The 20748-nt window shown below is 45.2% G+C and overlaps 2 long non-coding RNA genes across 4 annotated transcripts in view; one reads left to right on the forward strand and one right to left on the reverse strand.

Annotated features, from left to right (window-relative positions):
* The first annotated feature begins 7561 nt into the window (after positions 1–7561).
* Positions 7562–8219, forward strand: LOC141279625 (uncharacterized). The gene is made up of 3 exons (XR_012334207.1): positions 7562–7605; positions 7899–7958; positions 8140–8219. It is a non-coding gene; the product is annotated as an uncharacterized lncRNA (long non-coding RNA).
* A 192-nt stretch (positions 8220–8411) lies between these two features.
* The window catches only part of LOC109551566 (uncharacterized), a 52595-nt gene continuing 40258 nt past the window's right edge, over positions 8412–20748 (reverse strand). For all 3 annotated transcript variants that reach the window (XR_012334293.1, XR_002178372.3, XR_002178373.3), the window contains one exon: positions 8412–11094. This is a non-coding gene — a long non-coding RNA (uncharacterized lncRNA). The remainder of the gene's footprint in view (positions 11095–20748) is intronic.

The raw sequence follows: 20748 nt of genomic DNA on the forward strand, positions 1-20748 counted from the left end.
GACCATTAGCTCCGCCCAGAGGCCCCTTGGTGCCCCTTGCTGAGTCAGCACCTCTAGTTGGAGCAGCGCCTCTGCCTCCAGGCCACCTCCCCAGCTTCTGGCTCCTGGCTTCAATGTCCTCTTAGCTCCCTGATGTCTTTTTTTTTTCTTTCTTTTTTTGAATTTTTAAATTAAATTAAATTTATTTTTTATACAGCAGGTTCTTATTAGTTATCCATTTTATACATATCAGTGTATACGTGTCAATCCCAATCTTCCAGTTCATCCCATCACCATCACCACCACCACCCCCCCCGCCGCTTTCCCCCCTTGGTGTCCATACGTTTGTTCTCTACATATGTGTCTCTATTTCTGCCTTGCAAACCAGTTCATCTGTACCATTTTTATAGATTCTACATATATACATTAACATACGATATTTGTTTTTCTCTTTCTGACTTACTTCACTCTGTATGACAAACTCTAGGTCCATCCACGTCTCTACAGATGACCCAATTCCGTTCCTTTTTATGGCTGAGTAATATTCCATTGTATATATGTACCACATCTTCTTTAACCATTCATCTGTTAATGGGCATTTACGTTGCTTCCATGACCTGGCTATTGTAAAGAGTGCTGCAATGAACATTGGGGTGCATATGTCTTTTTCAGTTATGGTTTTCTCTGGGTATATGCTCAGTAGTGGGATTGCTGGGTTGTACGGTAATTCTATTTTTAGTTTTTTAAGGAACCTCCATACTGTTCTCCATAGTGGCTGTATCAATTTACATTCCCACCAGCAGTGCAGGAGGGTTCCCTTTTCTCCACACCTTCTCCAGCATTTGTTGTTTGCAGATTTTCTGATGATGCCCATTCTAATGGGCATGTGAGGTGATAACCTCATTATAGTTTTGATTTGCATTTTTCTAATAATTAGTGATGTTGAGCATCCTTTCATGTGCCTCTTGGCCATCTGTATGTCTTCTTTGGAGAAATGCCTATTTAGGTCTTCTGCCCATTTTTGGATTGGGTTGTTTGTTTCTTTGGTACTGAGTGGCACGAGCTGCTTGTATATTTAGGAGATTAATCCTTTGTCAGTTGCTTCATTTGCAAGTATTTTCTCCCATTCTGAGGGCTGTCTTTTTGTCTTGTTTATGGTTTCCTTTGCTGTGCAAAAGCTTTGAAGTTTCATTAGGTCCCATTTGTTTATTTTTGTTTTTATTTCCATTTCTCTAGGAGGTGGGTCAAAAGGATCTTGCTGTGATTTATGTCATAGAGTGTTTTGCTTATGTTTTCCTCTAAGAGTTTTATAGTCTCTGGTCTTACATTTAGGTTTTTAATGCATTTTGAGTTTATTTTTGTGTATGGTGTTAGGGAGTGTTCTAATTTCATTCTTTTACATGTAGCTGTCCAGTTTTCCCAGCACCACTTATTGAAGAGACTGTGTTTTCTCCACTGTATATCCTTGCCTCCTTTGTCATAGATTAGTTGACCATATGTGCATGGGTTTATCTCTGGGCTTTCTATCCTGTTCCATTGATCTATGTTTCTGTTTTTATGCCAGTACCATACTGTCTTGGTTACTGTAGCTTTGTAGTATAGTCTGAAGTCAGGGAGCCTGATTCCTCCAGCTCCATTTTTTCCCTTCAAGACCGCTTTGGCTATTCTGGGTCTTTTGTGTCTCCATACAAATTTTAAGGTTTTTGTTCTAGTTCTGTGGAAAATGTCATTGGTAATTTGATAGGGATTGCACTGAATCTGTAGATTGCTTTGGGTAGTATTGTCACTTTCACAATATTGATTCTTCCAGTCCAAGAACATGGTATATCTCTCCGTCTGTGTCATCTTTGATTTCTTTCATCAGTGTCTTATAGTTTTCTGAGTACAGGTCTTTTACCTACTTAGGTAGGTTTATTCCTAGGTATTTTATTCTTTTTGTTGCAATGGTGAATGTGATTATTTCCTTAATTTCTTTTTCTGATCTTTCATTGTTAGTGTATAGGAATGCGAGAGATTTCTGTGCATAATTTTGTATCCTGCAACTTTACCAAATTCATTGATTAGCTCTAGTAGTTTTCTGGTGGCATCTTTAGGATTCTCTATGTATAGGGTCATGTCATCTGCAAACAGTAACAGTTTTACTTCTTCTTTTCCAATTTGTATTCCTTTTATTTCTTGTTCTTCTCTGATTGCCGTGGCTAGGACTTCCAAAACTATGTTGAATAATAGTGGCGAGAGTGGACATCCTTGTCTTGTTCCTGATCTTAGAGGAAATGCTTTCAGTTTTTCACCATTGAGAGCTACAGGCTAAAAGATACCATGGGAATGCAATTAGCAAAACCCAGACCTACAGGACAAATAATTTGGTTTCTTCAACAAATACAAAGGGTGGGGAGAGAAAGGGAGAAATCAGAGATTAGATTAAAAGAGACTTAAGCGGCATATCAGTCAATTACAGTGATTTGACCTTCTTTGGATCCTGATTTGAAAGAACTATAAAAAAAATGAGACAATCTGAAAAATATTTTAAATGAATGGATATTTGATGATGCTAAGTAATTGTTAATTATTTTAGGGGTGGTATTGTTATAATGGTTATTTTTTTTAAGAGTTTTACTATTTTAGAGGGCCATAGTGAAGTGCTTATAGACAAAATGTGATAGCTGAGATTTGCTTCAAAATAATCCACAGGGAGTGTATATATGTAAAAAGGTTGGGTATGTGTTGATAATTGGGTTTTTTTTTTTTGAGTTGATAATTGGTAAGCTGGGTGCTGAATACATGAAGATTTATTATACTATTTTTCTTCTCAATATTGATGAAAATTTTATGAAATTTTCCATAATAAATTATATCTCCCCCAATTTTTATCTCTAGGATAATTAATGTATATATTCCACCCAGTAAATATTTTATTTAGTGCAAACCTGTATCAATGATGTACGTAGGACTAGCCAACCTGTCTGGACTCATTCTCCAATCCTGGGTCAGTGATTTACCGGCTCCTGCTGGGGCAGGTGTGGCAAAGGTCCACAAAATAAGCAATTTCAACTCAGTACTCCATTAAGCATGAAAGGTGTGTAACAAGCAATTTTTGACCACTAGTATCTTACCACCCAGTTTATAGGCAAGAGACAAGAGGTGTGCGTACATGTAAGTGGGGATATTCACCCACGTGACATCAAGAATACCAAGCAGGGGCCCCTCCATCACTCGGGGGTGACACACACCCTCTGCATCATAACCAGGTTGCGAGAAGCTCTTCTGAGCCCATCGGGCATCTTCCCTGTCATACGCCCCCTAACGGTCTAGTTAATTCTGAAAGCAGGCTTGTTTTAGGTTAAAGTTCACTGCAGATTGACTAGAAAATGATTCCGCCAGCTGGGATGCTGGACCGCACGTCTTGTTCCTGGGGTGCATCCGTAGTTATTCAGCAGCCCTCTGTCTCCTTGAGGGGTTAGCACAAGTGAGAGGGACGCAGACACCTCACAGGAAAGACAGTGGGAGGCGCTGTCCCCAAGTACAATCGTGCCAGCATCACGTACGCTGGTACTGGCAGCTTTACTGAAAAACCACGTGCCCAGCGCCAGATGGTTCATTCTGTCAAGTCGCACATCCACTTCACCTTGTTTTATGGGCAGAGGATGCAAGTAGGAGCTGAGGCAACAGCCGTAGAAGAGGCGGCAGTGGAAACGCAAGGTGAAGCGTTTCCAGAAGTAAAAATAAGTAGACACTCCGTGTCCTTGAACCAGCGTTCTCTTCTCAAGCACTCACTACCCTTCCAGCTGCCGGGCGATCCGTGCTTGCAACGATGCGCAGCCCAGCTGTGAGGCGTCCGCCCCCATTGCTGCCATTTTCAGGGAAAGCTGCTGGGCAGTGGCCACGTGTGCACTCGGGTCTTGGGGTCTCTCTCGGGCAGGACAGATTCTGAGGACTTGCAAGGGATGACCAAGCGCCGTGGGTGAAGCGAGGAGCTCAGAGCTGCAGTTGACTGTGTCGTGCTTTGTTCTCTCGATTCCTGGGCCTGGCTCCTGTTTCTCCACACCAACTCCCAGTCACTGCGTGGGGCCGTGTCTGCTCACAGCTGGTTCATTTCCAAAACAGACTTAGGGCTGCACTGCCCTCGTGGGAAGGACTCTGCTTCCTTCAGGTCTGGTTTTTCAACTTTTTCTTAATCTAGGAGGTCATTACGGCACAGGTGGCTCTTGTTATAGCTCCACTTTCAGAAATGACCTCCCTGCTCAGCTGGACCAGGACTCCAGGGCTTGTCCTAGTTGCACTGTTCTTTTACTCCCAACTTCAGGCAGGAAAATGCAGGCCTCTCTCGTGCTTGGCAATCAGACCAGAGCAGAGACCCCCTCCGCCCCTCCCCCCAGGAAGTGGCTGATAGCTCGGAGCCCACGGCATCTTCTGGACAGAGGGAACCGCCCCCAGCCTGCAAAACAGCCTGAGGGCACAAGAAGCCGGTCTCAGAGCCGTTATTGAAAATTCTGCCTCTGTTTCCATCATTTCAGTAATTCAGACAATCTCTTACAGGTCATCTAATGCCTTAGCTTTCTCCCCCATGCCACACCCACAGCTACAAAACTTTCTGCTTTCACCATTTGTTTGACACTTAGAACTATATGGTCAGCTTGGCTCCAGATACATTCTGATTCTCGAGCTACGTCGTGAAGGGGTGAGCCCCGCCCGTAGCAGGACTGTGGGGCGGAATGGTGACCATTTAACTTCTGCAGGCAGCATTTCACCTTGCGTGGAGAATTCTTTTTTGACAAAACCCTTTGAGGTACTATTTTGTTGCAGGGGGTGGGGGTGGGGTGGGGTGGGGTGGGGTGGGGGGGAACAGCCCTTGGGGCAAAGCCAAGATGGATGGGAATAAAACTATAAGAACAAAATTGTTCTGGTTAATATATTTACTCAGGGCAGCGCAAGACTGAATGGCTAGGAGACCCTAGACCAGAAAACAAAACCAAAACCAAAACAGTAGATAGAGGAGTAGGAAACAGCGGAGAGCAGAAGGGCTTTATCAGCAGGGGTTTTTGGGGTGGGGGGTTGTTCACTTGGGGGAAGTTTTGTGGGGCAGTAGCTCAGCCCCTCCATCACCCCCTCGTGCACCCCACCTCCTCAAACCTGGGGGGAGAGGGAGCCCCCAGCGGGGGGCTGCAGGTTCAAGAGGAACAATCTGGGGAAAGGATTTCAGAACAAGAGGCTAGAGGCGACTGCGAGAACCTGGAAACTCCCCCACCTCCCTGCAAACATGGGGAGGATGCTGGTTGTCCCAGCGTTTGTGAACTGGGGGTCTGAGGAACTTTATTTACATTTCTACACTTCTGTGTAGTGACCCCGGCGGCGAGAGGACTGGGCCCATCTACGCAGCTGACCATCGATGCACCCCCCCCTCCCTGCAGGCCCAGGATCCGATTCAGCAAAATTCGTGCTGAATTAATTTTGGTTACTATGAAGATGCTGGTTTTAAATTGGGCAAAAGAGCCCGCATACAGATCTGTCTGTCCCTTTCGGGCCTAGAGTCTGGCTGGTGAACAAGACCTTTTTCATTTGGTACCATAAATGACACATTCAGAAAGATTCTGTCAATTCAGGCCTGCGGAAATATTGGTGTCAGAATCAGCAACACTGCACCCTTTGTATGACATGAGCCCGGTAATAGAGAGCCCGCTAATACCGTCCCCAGCGGATTTTATTAATCACACCTTACAAAGGAGCCCTGTCTGCTGAGAGGTTGATACAAAGAGGTTGATACAGAGTCTGCTATTCATTTTTCTTTTCCATATAGTTACTTTTTAAACAAATTAAAAGAATCATCTGTAAGTGTTTCCTTATAAAAAATACTATAGTCACAGAACTTGGAAAACCAAGGGGAGAGAAGAATCGCACACTTCTCCCACGCTGGCACAAGCCACGTGAGCGCAGTAATATATTTCTAGGAACATTTTGATATAGTTCTTTGCAGCTTTTCATTGTTTAATTTTTTTGAAAATTATAAAAACTTGCAAACATACAGAAAATAATATAATTGGCACCTCCGTGCTGACCACTAAAATTAAAAACCTGCTAGCATTTTACTATGTAATTGTATACATGCAATCACTGTATCCCTCTCTTTTAAATAGATAAAGGATGACAGATATAGCAAAGGTGCCTGGGATTCCATCCACCCACACACACCCACATGTTGGTGGCTGTGTGATCCTTCATTTTTTACTGCATATCACGTGTTCCCATAAACATCTACTGTTTTTTGTGTGTCTTTGAAATATACATAAGTGATAACCTCTTATACCTTTTTGCTCTTTATTTTTCCTTCCAACGTGATGTTATTGCAACTCACACTGTCTGTGTTCACCTGGGGTGTCAGGGCAGCGGCCCATCCCCTCCCACCCCCCCAGCACACTGTCCTGCTGCAGCCATAAAGCCGGTCATGGCTCAGGACTGTCCCCAGCTTCACCCTTCTCCAGTGGCTGCACCATCAGAGCTCATCCTGGTCAGCTCAGGTGACGGGGACAGCACACCGTTCCTTTACCAGGACCGTCCATCAGTTCCAGACAGGACTCCAAGCCGCGCCCCCTCCCCATCCCTTCTCACACCCGTGCCCTTCGCACTCATCCCCTTCCTTCTTCGTAGGCCATGTCTGCGTCCGCCTCCCAGCCTTTGCTCATACCCTTTCCACAGCCTGGAATATTCTCCCCTCTTGACTTGTTCAATCCTTCACAACCAGGCTCAAGACCTCTCCTGCACGAAGCCGCCCCTGCCCGCCCAGGCTTCCCGCTGTTACTTTCATTGTGCTCTCTGGCCAGAGTTACTGGGACTCCAGGGTACCTACTCATAAATACAGAGAGGTGGGACACGATACCCAGTGGTGACTACCGTTTACTGAACTTATTATACACTAAGCAGTGTGTATGTTTCCACATCAATCTCCACCACAAGTCGGAGAAGTAGGTGTTATTAGCAAATGTCATGTATTCCCATTCTAAGATCCTGAAATTTGAGATTGATGGCATCTCACCACTGCAGTTCCCTGGAGGAAGTCTGCCTTCTCCAGGGAAGATCCGCATTTGCTTCTGCCAGAATCAGGGAGCAACACAGAGGCCACTTTAAAACGGATGCTACGCTCGCCGGTGCGAATTCAGTCCACTGACGGATCACGATACGCTTTGGCTTCAAATCTTCATGCGACTTTTATTTCCTTGCCTCCCCACGTGCCCAGGTGGAGGCAGGTGTGCTTCCTCGCTCACGTGTCTGCCTGGCTGAGCCATTTCTCTTTTCCCCGCACAGTGAATGGTTTTAGTGTCTCAGCTTTGCACACGGGTCTCCACTGGACTCTCCAGCTCGGGCACTTTTTATTTCTTAGTGGTGTAGAATATGCTGCTCTATGACATCATGGCTTGCATCTTCAGCTCTGTGATATAGGAACCTCATTCACCAATGAAAAAAGAAATGAAGGACTTAGTTCAGAGCCTGTGGATGTAGGTGAGTGAAGGAAAAGCGCAGCGGCACTTACGGACGCTTGTCGATTTATTCATCGGTGGCTGTGTCTGACTCCACATTCCTGGAAATCAGTCTAGATTCTCAGTTGATCCACTTGGCTCTGAATCCCAAGCTCAGGTGAGCATTCTTTCCAGGAGGTACACACAGCTTGGTATACAAACTCACTTAGGCAAACAAGAGACACTCAGTTTGTCCTCATTTTGATCATCGATCTGGGATGAAGAGAGAGGTAGCTGGAGCACATCTCAGAGCAGAGCAGGGGGCTGGGGGGGGGCACGGGCTCTTAGCTCACCTTCCACCTCCAGCTCAGACACTCTAAAGGCCAAGTTCTCTGGGATCTCCCATCCACACTCAAGCTGGCTTTAAAATTCCTGTCCGAAGTCATCTTCTTCCACTTGTTATTGGTTAAGCGTTCTTTCAGAGCAAACGAGTTCGAGGACTCTTCAGCAACTCCACACCCAACAACACAGGTGAACCTCAGAGACGTATTGTCGCACGAGTCCACTTAAGTAAAGTTCCAAATAAGCCAAGTCAACTCCCAGTGACGAAGCAGAGGGCTCCCCTGTGGGTGGGCAGGGATGGAAGGGGCTCATGGGGGCTCCTGGGATGCGGCTGATTCTGTTTCCATATCTGTTTGCTTTGCTACATTAGCGTGTTCATTTCGTGGGCATTCTTGGAGCTCGATCCTCAGACATTGTGCACTTCTCTGTATGAATTATGCTCAACTAAAAGGTTTACTTTAAAAAGGTAAATCAAAAGTATTCTGTATATATAACTGTATAACTGAATCACTTTGCTGTACACCTGAAACTAACAACATTGTTACAATCAACCATGCCCCAATATAAAATAAAAAATTTTTAAAGTATTCTGAAAACAACTGAGGATTTTGGAGATTACTCCCAAAGGGGAACAAACTCATAAAGAGAGGAAGGCAGTGAGGAAAACAGAAAGGAGATGAGGTGATTGGCATAATGGGACCAGTTGGAGCTGCTGGGAATCAGATCTCCGGGGACGACAATACTGATTCCCAGCTGGGCTTCATTTGAAAGCAGCATTCATGCCCCTGTCTACGCTGCTAGGATGGCAGCGGCCTTAACACACTTCTAAGATGCTGTTCTAGCAAGCACTCAAAGGGAGAACTGAAAAACAGGCTGGCCATTTCCAGAGATAACTGGTGGCTTTTCCCCGGCCTTGGGCCTCCCCTGCAAGTGCAAGGGCTGGGCTGCCACGGGCGCCCGAGGTGTCTACCCTGCCCTGCGCTGTGAATCTCTTACTGGTTGACTGCTTCAGTGCTCAGAGGGGTCCTGGGCAGGACAGGTGGCTCAGGAAAGCATTTCAGGGTGCCATCCGTCCACCCTATGGAAGGGGCTGGTGCAGCTGCGCTGTGACGTCACCTGGGACCCTGTGCTCCCTCCAGGAATAAGGGAGACATTTCAGGCTGTCAGGGTAGCGAACTGAAGCTTTATGAAGCTGACAGCGTTGCTGGCAAGAAGTTTTATGCATCGCCTAGGTCCCCGTCTCTCTGGGTTGGTTTGTGATTCATACAGGTTTGTGTGCAAACACACCACCCATCTGTTCCCTCGGAAATTTATATCCAGTTCTGTGGACCCTTTCTCCCACTTGCAAAGCAGCCTGTGTGCAGAGGGGGAGTGACCCCGAGATGTAGAGATTTATGCTGGGACCAGCCCAGGGGAGGGGACAGGGATCCAGGGACCCGGCGGCGGAAAGCAGAGCTGTGTCTGCAGAGCTTGGGGACGTGTGTGCATCTTTGTCTGCCGGACGAGGAGAGAAGGGGACTTCCTGCATGGGCCCTGTTGCCCGAGGCTTAGGGAGAAAGCTGAGACTCTATTTCCTGTTTCTAGGGAAAGAAAAAATTCCATCAAGCAAATGACTCAAGGTTCAGCTCCAACTGCAGGATGGGGCCTCATGTGCCGTCCTGGGTCTGGTTCCTGAGCCCCTTGGAATCACTTACTCAGTGAACTGTCTTGTAAATGACAACCTGACAGCCAATCACTGACACCTGCCGCATCCCGAGGCCTCCGAAATTGCTTCCAGACACACCAGCGTTTTTCTTTTTAATGTTGTTAGGAACCAAGGGGAAGTTGTGAGACCGCTGCTTCCCAGCACATTCCCGTTACAGGGAACGGCCGCAGGAAGGTGACGCTTTGCTCTATGTACGGCGGAACGCGGTGAGAGGCCCCCTCTGGCTTGGAGCCTGCGGCCTCTCTGGGCAGCGAGGCCCCAGAAGGACCAGCGGAAGAGCAGCCCGTGATGCAGGGCAGGTGCACTCGCCCAGTTTTCTCATCTGTGCTGAGGCAGGGCCCCCCTGTTTTCTCCGAGGACTGTCCTGCCCTGGAGACAGAGCTTCTCGCTTCTTCACAGCTCAGCAGCTGGAGAAAAACCAACTAGTTCTTCCTTTACAGCAGTATGCGTTCTCTGGGAGATACGAGGCACGATTCTTGCCAACCGTCCTGGAAACCCTACCTCCTGCCTCGCCCAGCGGTGATGCGGATGTAGACGCGGCTTCCCGAAGGCGAGCAGCCCGGCTCAAATCGCATCCTCCCACCACGGTGGGTGGCCGGCAGCTCAAGAGTCAACCTCTCGACCATTTTTGCAGAAGCGACAGCTGTGTCTGGAATACGCACGTGAGTTGAACACGGCTCCCCAAGGCAGCAGCCTCTTCCGTCCTTCCGAGCGCGCTGAATACACGTGGGCAGGAGACAAGGAGTCCGAAGCCCCAGCTCCCAGCCCAGCCTCGCGACGAACGTGCTGGCGATGCCCTGAGCCGTCGCTTCCGTGTCTGCAAAATGCGGGTCCAAAATACGCCGCCTTCACAGAAGTCAAGGAATCTTACATTTTTAATTTTTTTTAAATTTTATTGAGGTATAGTTGATTAGGAATTTTAAATATATGAAAAAAGGTACGGGAGAGCACCGGAGAAACTCCACAACCAAAACGTTCTATCACTAAGCTATGAAACATGGCCAATGTAACTTGTTATGATGAATAAAACGCTGAACAAACAACGTTTGTTCAAACAACGTTTGAACAAAACGTTTGAACAACGTTTGAACAAAACGCTGCTGTGATTTTTACTGATCTGTTCATACCGTTTCCATGAAGAATAACTAGCGAGCAGAAATGGACGCATCAGGGATTCAAAACCATTGACTGGCTGGGCAGAGAACTGGGGGAAGGAGGTGGCAACATTTGTGTTAACATAAAAAATTTAAAGAGGAAAAAATGGAGATATATGTGCTTAAGACACACACAAGAGGGTGACAAAAAGAATAAGCACAACTCGGACTAGAAGAAGGAGCTGGGCGGTGGAGGACAGGAAGGAAGTCGCTTCCTGGATTCCCGTCTGGCCCAGTGGAGAGGATCAGTCATCCGTCTCCACTTTCCCTCCCCACCTGGATGACAGGGGCTTGGAGGCAAGAACTTTCATGGCTGGGGCCTGGCGCCTGAGCCCACGGCTGGCAGGGTGGTCCCCACTCTATGGATTGGTGCAGATGCTTCCGTCCAAGTTCACCCTGTAGAGGGAAGAGGAAAGTCCTGGCAGCCGCTGGTCAATGTCTGGTCCACCGAGCTGGGCTGCTGTCACTAGAAAGAAAATGACTCAGGGTCAGCTGACCATGGAGTCCCGGCCCGTCTAGCTGAAGCCCACTTCACGAGACTGCTGTTTGGAGATTCCTCCCCCTCTGCTGTCACTCTCTCCCCGTCCTTACTCTACACTCTCCTGGGTCTCTTCTACCCCTCAGCTCTCCTGGAGGGTCCTGGCTCCACCAGGGGGTCCACAGCAAGGTCCTGGAGGTCATGTCGAACATGGCGCTCAAGTCCTTCCATCGCAGAAAGACGTTGGGAAGAAGAGCTCGCATGGTTGTAAGCTGCACGGATGCCTCCTTCGGGTTTCATACAAACAAAAGTCCGCTTCCTCTCACCACACACCTCCTCTCGCTCTAGACCAGGGAGGGGGAAGGGGAGCCAGTCCTGCCTCTGCTCCTTAAATATTTCCAGTAATTGTAGCATCAGACTCTGCCCCTTTCAGGTCCTGACAAGTCACCTGGCTAGGAGGGCGGCCTGTCTAATGTCCACAGGATCCTGAAACACAGATGCTGCTAAATTCACCTCTCCTCAGGGCCCATTGCCGAGGAAAAACAGGCTCTATTTTCATTTAGGGGTCTCTGGAGACAGGAGGGTGGATGAAGTGACCTCCGGAACTCCAGGCTAGGCTCAGGAAATTCTGACAAACTCAGAAATGCAGGTTTAAGATACCAGCAGGCTTCACACAATGAGACCCTTTTTAGCATGTGCTGCTGCAGGCTGATGAGCTGAATTAATCACTGTTCTTTGCAATCAGCTAAGGAAAATGGCCGTTCCTTCAAAAAACAGCTGTCAGCAATGACTATAAATTGGTTCATTTTATGTGCAAAGATGCCCTGTGATAGGTTGTCAGCTCAATGAATTCTTACTCCGATGTGACTCGAAACAGAATGTTGGAAGTGACAAGCTGTGAATGAACAAGACGGGGTAATAAACAGCAGTGTCTCAGTCACACTGAGGCAGCACGAAGAGATACAAGGGATGAATTTTAAAGTTGATGGCTAAAAGTCATAATCCTAACTATGATGCCTAAGGTCTATTGAACACTCATGATGTCCTCGGCACCGTACTAAGTACATCATTTGCCTTATCTCAACTACCATTAAAATATATCCAAGCAGATCTGTTTGCTATTGAGACCTGCCAGGGCATCATCAAAATCACAGGCCCATGTCAATGGTCTAAATGTACCAATTAACAGACAGAGATTATCAAGGTGGATCAAACTGTATGTTGTCTACAAGAAATCCACTTTAAATATAAAGTCACATACAGATTAAAAGTAAATGGATGGAGAAAAGTATACCATGCTAACCTAATCAAAAGAAAGCAGGAACAGCTACATCAATTTCAGGCAAAATAGACTTCAAAGTAAGAAAAGTTTCAGGGATAACGAAGGGCATTACATTTGGATAAAGGGGCTGATTCTCCAGGAAGACATAACAATTCTTAAAGAGTATGTGCTGGGACTTCCCTGGTGGCGCAGCGGTTGAGAGTCCGCCTGCCGATGCAGGGGACGCGGGTTTGTGCCCCGGTCCGGGAAGATCCCACATGCCGCGGAGCGGCTGGGCCCGTGAGCCATGGCCGCTGAGCCTGCGCGTCCGGAGCCTGTGCTCCGCAAAGGGAGAGGCCACGACAGTGAGAGGCCCGCGTATCGCAAAAAAAAAAAAAAAAGAATCCACCTGCCAATGCAGGGAACACGGGTTTGAGCCCTGGTCCAGGAAGATCCCACATGCCGTGAGCAACTAAGCCTATGCACCACAACTACTGAAGCCTGCGTGCCTAGAGCCTGTGCTCTGCAACAAGAGAACCGCAATGAGATGCCCGGGCACCTCAATGAGAGAGCCCACGTGCCCTGGACCCCAAGGGCCACAACTAGAAAGAGAAAAAAAAAATCTGCACACCACAACTAGAGAGAAGCCCGTGCGCTGCAACGAAAGATCCTGCATGCCTCGATGAAGATCCTGCATGCCACAACTAAGACCCAACACAGCCAAAAAATAAAAAATTAAAATTAAAAAAAAGAAGAAAGGTCTAAAATCAGCAATATAACTTTCACCTTAGGAAACTAGAAAAAGAAGAGCAAATAAAATCCACAGTAAGCAGAAGAAAAGAACATGAATTCGAGCAGAAATCAATGAAATTTAAAATAGGAAATCAGCACAGAAAATCAACGAAACCAAAAGGCGGTTCTTTAAAAAGATCAATAAAATTGACAAACCTCTAGCCAGGCTAACTAAGAAAAAAGAGAGAGAATACAAATTACTGATACCAGAAACGAAAGAGGGATATCATTTGCATATTCCAGTATGAAAAACTCTGTGCCCACAAATTTGATAAACCTAGGTGAAATGGACCAATTCCTTAAAAGATACAATCTGCCGAAACTCACACAAGAAGAAATAGACTATCTAAACAGGCCCGTATCTATTAAACATCTTGAGTCAATAATTAATAACCTTTCAAAACAGAAAGCACCAGACCCAGATGGGTTCACTTGTGAATTCTACCAAACATTGAAAGAAGAAATGATATCAATTCTCTACAGCCTCTTTCAGAAGACAGAAGTGGAGAGAATACTTCCTAACTCATTCTATGAGGCAAGTATTATACCAAAATCAGACAAAGACATGGGAAGTAAGGAAATCTACAGACCAACATCTCTCATGAACATAGATACAAAAAATTCTCAACAAAATATTAGCAATGTATAAAATGAATTAGACACCATGACCAAGTGGGATTTGTTCCAGGCAGGCAAGGCTAGTTCAACATTAGAAAATCAATAAATGTAATCAATCACATCAACTAACTAAAAAATAAGTTACATGATTATGTCAACAGATGCACAAAAAGCATTTGATAAAATCCAACAGCCACCCATGATAGAAACTCTCAGTAAACTAGGAATAGAGAGAAGCTTTGTCAACTTGATAAAGATTACCAAAAAACGGACATACTTAAATGTTTAACATGAAGCCTTCCCACTTATATAAGTTACAAGGCAAGGACGTCCCCTCTCACCACTCCTTTCCAAAGAGTGGAAGTCTTTCCTAATGCACTAGGACAAGAAAAGGAAATAAAAAGTTTACAGATTGGGAAGGAAGACATAAACCTGTCTTTGTTGACAGGTGATATGATGACTATGTAGAAAATCTAAAAGGATTGACATAAAACCTCCTGGAGCTAATTGATTATAGTAAGGCTGCAGGATATATTGTGTTAATATACAAAAGTCAATTGCTTTCCTTTATATTAGCAATGAACAAGTGGAGTCTGAAATTAAAAGCACAATACCATTTACATTAGCACCCCCAAAATGAAATACTTAGTTATAAATTTAACAAAATACGTGGGACTTCCCTGGTGGCACAGTGGTTAAGAATCTGCCTGCCAATGCAGGGGACATGGGTTCGAGCCCTGATCCGGGAAGATCCCACATGCCACAGAGCAACAAATCCCGTGCGCCATGACTACTGAGCCTGTGCTCTAGAGCCTGTGAGCCACAACTGCTGAGCCTGCGCGCCACAACTATTGAAGCCCATGCGCCTAGAGCCCGTGCTCCGCAACAAGAGAAGCCACCGCAATGAGAAGCCCACACACCGCAACGAAGAGTAGCCCCTGCTCGATGCAACTAGAGAAAGCCCACACGCAGCAATGAAGACCCAAGGCAGCCAAAAAAAAAAAAAAAAAGGTACAAGATCTACATGAAGAAAACTACCAAACTCTGATGAATGAAATCAAAGAACTAAATAAATGGAGAGCTATTCCATGTTCATGAGCAGCAAGATTCAATACTGTCAAGATGTCAGTTCTTCCCAATATAATATACAAATTCAATACAATCCCAGTCAAAATCCTAGAAAACCGATTCTAAAGTTTATGTGACAGGCAAAAGACCTAGACTAGCCAACACAACATTGAGGAAGAACTAAGTCAGAGGCCTGATATTACCTGACTTCAAGACTTACTATAAGCTACAGTAACCAAGGTACTGTGATATTGGTTAAAGACTAGACAAATAGATCAGATCAATGGAACAGAATAGAGAACCCAGAAATACAGCACATAAATATAGTCAACTGGTCTTTGACAAAGGAGCAAAGGTAATACAATGGAACAAAGATAGCTGTTTTAACAAATGGTGCTTGAACAACTGAACACTCACATGCAAAGAAATGAATCTAGACAGACCACACACCCTTCACAAAAATTAATTCAAAACAGATCATGGACCAACATGTAAAACACAAAATAACAAAACTCCAAGATAATATAGGAGAAAATCTAGGTGACCTTTGGTATGGTGATGACTTTTTCCATTCAACACCAAAGGCATGAACCATGAAAGAAAAAATTGATAAGTTGGACTTCATTAAAATTAAAAACTTCTGCTCTGCCGGAGACACTGTCAAGAGGATGAGAAGACAAAACCACAGACTGGGAGGAAATATTGGCCAAACACATATCTAATAAAGGGCCGTTATCCAAAATATACAAAGAGCTCTTAAAATTCAACAACAAGGAAACAAAAACCTGATTAAAAAATGGGCCAAAGATCTTGACACCTCACCAAAGAAGACATACAGATGGCAAATAAGCACATGAAAAGATGCACTATATCATATGCCATCAGAGAAATGCAAATTAAAATAACAATGAGATACAGGTACACTTCTATTAGAATGGCCAAAGTCCTAAACACCCTAGCAAGCGTGTGGAACAACAGGAATTCTCATTTATTGCAGGTGAGAATGCAAAAGTGTACAGCCACTTTGGAAGACAGTTTGGTGGCCGAGTGCAGTGTGTGGGCAGCTTCACGCCTGCTCTGGTAGACGGTTGTGGTGGTCTCAGGAAACACACTTATTATGAAGAAATTAAAATATTTGTCACACTTGTACATTTGTGACACTGGAAGCCATATTTTACTCTTATATTGCGGTAATCTACCCTCGTATTTAAAATAATGATGATGTCAACCACTATTAAAGTCTGGTAGGTGTTTCTGCAGCTCACTGAGACAGAAAACACTGGGAGACTTGAAGCCCCATCCAGTAGTTATCTCAGGTCAGCCAGGTGGAGTGAGGCTCACAGGATTTTGGTGAATCTGTGACTCTTGATAAGGAGACATCAAAACCTTTACATATGGATTTCTGGATTTCCTTGTTATAATTTTGGGCATAGAAATTACATGACTTGGTTATGAAAATAAAGGTCACCTAAAAGATCCAGAATATATATATCTCAATTTGTTTAGATTATCGTCTAAAATAAGACATTTAAAAGTATTTTTGAGGAACCTGGGCTCATTGAGAACATGTCTACAGACCTCCGGGAGTTTGAGAATCCTGCTATCATTGTTTCAGTGAAAATAATCAAGAGCTCCATCTCTCCCTCCCAGGGTTTGGAGATTCCCGTAAAATGTCAGATTGACCCACCAACCTTGATTGGATGGTTAGCCTAACAAATCTATTGTAATGACCAGTTATAAACATTATCTGAAAGGATTTTCTTCTTGTAGGACATGTTTAACACTTAAAAGATTATACAAAATACTGTCCCTGCTTTCTGATAGTTACAAATCCTGCGTCATCACCGTAAAACATCATACTAATATAATTATAATTTAAAAAATCAGAAACAGAGAAAAAGAACATTCTGAAAATAAATAAAATCTAGTTTAAAATTAACACGAAATAAATCAAAATCCCAGCAGGGACTTAAAAATGCAAACTGACAATCTGATTCTAAAGTTTGTATGAGATGCAAAAGGCCAAGAAAATCCAAGACATCCTTTAAGTAGAACAACAAGATAAAAGAAACTACTCTATAGACACAAAGACAATATAAATCTACAGGAATTAAGACTAACACTGAAACAAGAATAGATCCAAACCAACTGAAAAGAGCAGAGCCCCCAAACTGACCCACACGTAGGCAGGCATGTGCTCTATGACAAAGGAAGTACTGTAGGTTTGTGAAAAATTAATGGTGCTAGGTCATGTGGTATCCAAGTAGGCAAGTCTTCTCAAAACTGGGGAGGTGATGTGCTCCAGAGACCTGGACCGCAGGGGCTTTGAAAGGACGCTCCTTGGAACGATCACCTAACCTTCCAGGTGTCAGCGCTGCCTCTGTGGCCTCAGAGAGGAGCGTCGCATGCCCACAGGCCTTTTGTCTGTAGAAAAACTTTAGTCAAAGAACAAACTTAATCAGAGAAGTGAGAAAATGCAGAAAGAAAGGTAAAATCGCCTTTACCTGGGTGACCGGCTGACCAGATGCCCAACTAAAGGTTGTGTTTCTACATGTGAAAGGAAGAGTGAACGCTGGGGACAATGACAGTCTCTGGCAGAATAATAAAAGCTCACGTGAGGAAAGATAGTCTGGAAAGGTCCATAGGATGGATTTGGAGGAGGAAGTCTTAGCACACTGTGGACAGTTCGTGTTTGCTGACTGTTAAGTCTGTGGACATACTTAGGACGTTAAATAACAATAAATACATGTGTGAAAGGATGAAGATCTGAACAGGGTGGTGGCCATAAAAATGGACAGGATTGGAAAAGTCCAAGAGGAAGTTTGAAAAGCAAAAACAACGGATACTTCTTGGTGAACGCAGAATGTTACAAGAGTCAAAGCTCTTTGAGCCTGTCGCCCAACAGAGGGAGGCACTCCTGGAAATGGGGGTCAAGGGGGGTCTGCCTTCAGGAAGCAAAGATGATGAGTTCAGTTTGGGACATTTTTGAGTTAACTGAGGGGAAAAGCTCTGGCAGAGAATGAGGCTCTCTTCAAAGAACATTCATATAAAATTGACTCGTAAAGTAATCTCCAAGGAGCCCTCATTATCTCAAACAAAAGAACATTCTCTAGTTGTTTTTTTAATGGATAAAACTTACCTCTGAGCAAATGTAGCCTATTAATACCGACCAGGCCACATCAGACAGATGAAAGAGACCATTAACATACAAGTGACACAGACTTGGCATTTGAAAGCTCAGGTGGGAAAAGTTAAACTGCAAATTCGTTCTGAGCTCAGACTGCCCATGGCTTCAGCATCAGGAGGGACGTTTAGGCTTCGATCCTGGACAGCAGAGCCTCTAGCCATTCTGAGATACCGTTCAGGTTGGGGTGTGGCCAGGAGGGAAGGGAGGTGGTGGCGGGGCTGTAAATGAACCAAGAAAGTGAGACCCATTTCTCTGGGTCATTCAGGCGACCCTCCACCCCTCGGGTAGAGGGATTCAGTTCCAAAGGTGGGACCGGGCTTCTACATGTCAGTGGAGGACTGTTCCCTTTGCCTAGTTGTTGATGTTTTGCGTTAATCCTATTTTCTTTCTTTCTTTCTTTCTTTTTTGCGGTACGCGGGCCTCTCACTGTTGTGGCCTCTCCCCTTGCGGAGCACAGGCTCCGGACGCACAGGCTCAGCGGCCATGGCTCATGGGCCCAGCCGCTCCACGGCATGTGGGATCTTCCCGGACCGGGGCACGAACCCGTGTCCCCTGCATCGGCAGGCAGACTCTCAACCACTGCGCCACCACGGAAGCCCAATCCTATTTTCTTTTGGTCCCATAACTTTATAAGAACAGACTGGGAGAACACTGTTGGAAATTATTTCAATACAAATGTCAAGCCCTGACAGGTGTAATATTTCCCCAGGGTTTCAGTGTTAAGCTTCCGCAAGAAGAGAAGGGAAGAGCTGAGGTCATCTGTGTGACACATTATTAAGACATATTAAGACATATGTTAATTCCAAAGAACTCTTGGCTAAGCATGACTTGTACTGTCTTTGGGTATCTAAATAGTTTACTTCACAACTTCTCCTTAAAAAAAAGATCACAGGGACTTCCCTGTGGTCCAGTGGTAAAGAATCCGCCTTACGATGCAGGGGATGCAGGTTCGATCCCTGGTCAGGGAACTAAGATCCCACATGCCACGGGGCAACTAAGTCCGCGCTCCACAACTACTGAGCTATCACACCTCAACTAGAGAGCCCGCGTGTGGCAAACTACAGAGCCCACGCGCTCTGGAACCTGTGCGCCACTAGAGAGAGAAAACCCGCACACCACAACTAGAGAGAAGCCTGTGCACCGCAACGAAAGATTCCAAGTGCAGCAACTAAGACCCGCCACCGCCAAAAATAAATAAATAAATAATAAAATAAATATTTTTTAAAAAAAAATCACAAAACTAATAAACCCAAACACAGGAAAGCATACCCAAGGGCAGGCAACTGAGATCTTTCCCAGGAACTACAGCAGAAGTAAGCAGTGTGTCTACCGATGTAATTGGAGACTAACAAACAGGCAGGGTTAGTTGTCCACTGGAATTGTGGCAGCTGTTCCAAGAAAGTGCAAGGTCATCCTGAAGTAGGAGAAAACGGATAAGGCTAGTCAGACTGAATGTGGCACAGTTCCATAAACTAGAACAGTCAGCCCTGTTCTCTGTGTGGCCTGAATCACCCCTCTCCTGCAGCACACCGGCCTGTAAGGAGGCAGAGGGGGGCAAAGTTATCAAATTAATTCCTTACTTTTCTGTACTCTTTCAATTTCTCCACAATATTATTTCATAAAAACAGGGAGGACTTCCCTGGTGGCGAGGTGGTTAAGAAGCTGCCTGCCAATGCAGAGGACGCAGGTTTGATTCCTGGTCTGGGAAGATCCCACATGCCGCGGAGCAACTAAGCCCGCGCGCCACAACTACTGAGCCCGCGTGCCACAACTACTGAAGTCTGAGTGCCTAGAGCCTGTGCTCCTCAACCAGAGAAGCCACCACAATGAGAAGCCCGTGCACCACAATGAAGAGTAGCCCCCGCTCGCCACAACTAGAGAAAGCCCACGGCAGCAACAAAGACACAACACAGCCAAAAAAATAAATTAATTAATTTAAAAAAAAAAAAGGGAGGGAAAGATGGGGGGGCAAGCAAGTGGCTTGCTGTCACAGCTGACTTGGCTGTGACAGCCATGAAGTCCTGTCCTTTCCTGGGCAGTAGAGGGAGAGAGGCAGATGGATGGGAGTAGGGGAGGTGCTGCCAGCATGACCAGAGGGTTTGCACGTGTGTGCAGGCATCAGAGGCCACCCCCAAGTGTCCTACAGTGGAAATCATCGCTCACATCTTAACAAATATATTCCCAACTTTTCAAAAGAAATTTCACATTTGAAACTCTTCCCCTGGATTTTATAAATAGAAATCAAGGTAAACTGAAGAACAAGGAAGGCTTTCCCACACATCACAGCTTCCTGTTGACTCGCTTTATTTCATTTTTGGTGTTGCAATTCCTTGCTACCCCTCAAAACTAACGGCCCCTTGGTCACTTGCAGAAAGAAAACTAAGCTGGAGCTTGAGCACCAGGCTGTGGTCTGGGAGCTGAAACACTGTTTGAAATCTTTTTGAGCAGAAGTTCTGGAATGCCTACTCCATTCCTTAAGGGCTAAGAATTGTTATTAGATTCATTTTGTTTGTTTGTCTCTCAATCTCAGTGTCAAATATAAACTATTTCACATTCCTGTATGAGTTTTACATATGGACTCACAGATCATCTTCTGCATGTTTTTCTGTAAATTTCTACAGTTTTTCTGTAAATTTTCTTTCTTTGATTTTTTGAGGAGTTGAAGAAAGTGCCCAAATGATAAGCGTTGAACAAAAATCACGGGTGAAAAATATGG

Source organism: Tursiops truncatus, chromosome 10 (genome assembly GCF_011762595.2).
Source record: "Tursiops truncatus isolate mTurTru1 chromosome 10, mTurTru1.mat.Y, whole genome shotgun sequence".
In the NCBI taxonomy this organism is placed as follows: Eukaryota; Metazoa; Chordata; class Mammalia; order Artiodactyla; family Delphinidae; genus Tursiops; species Tursiops truncatus.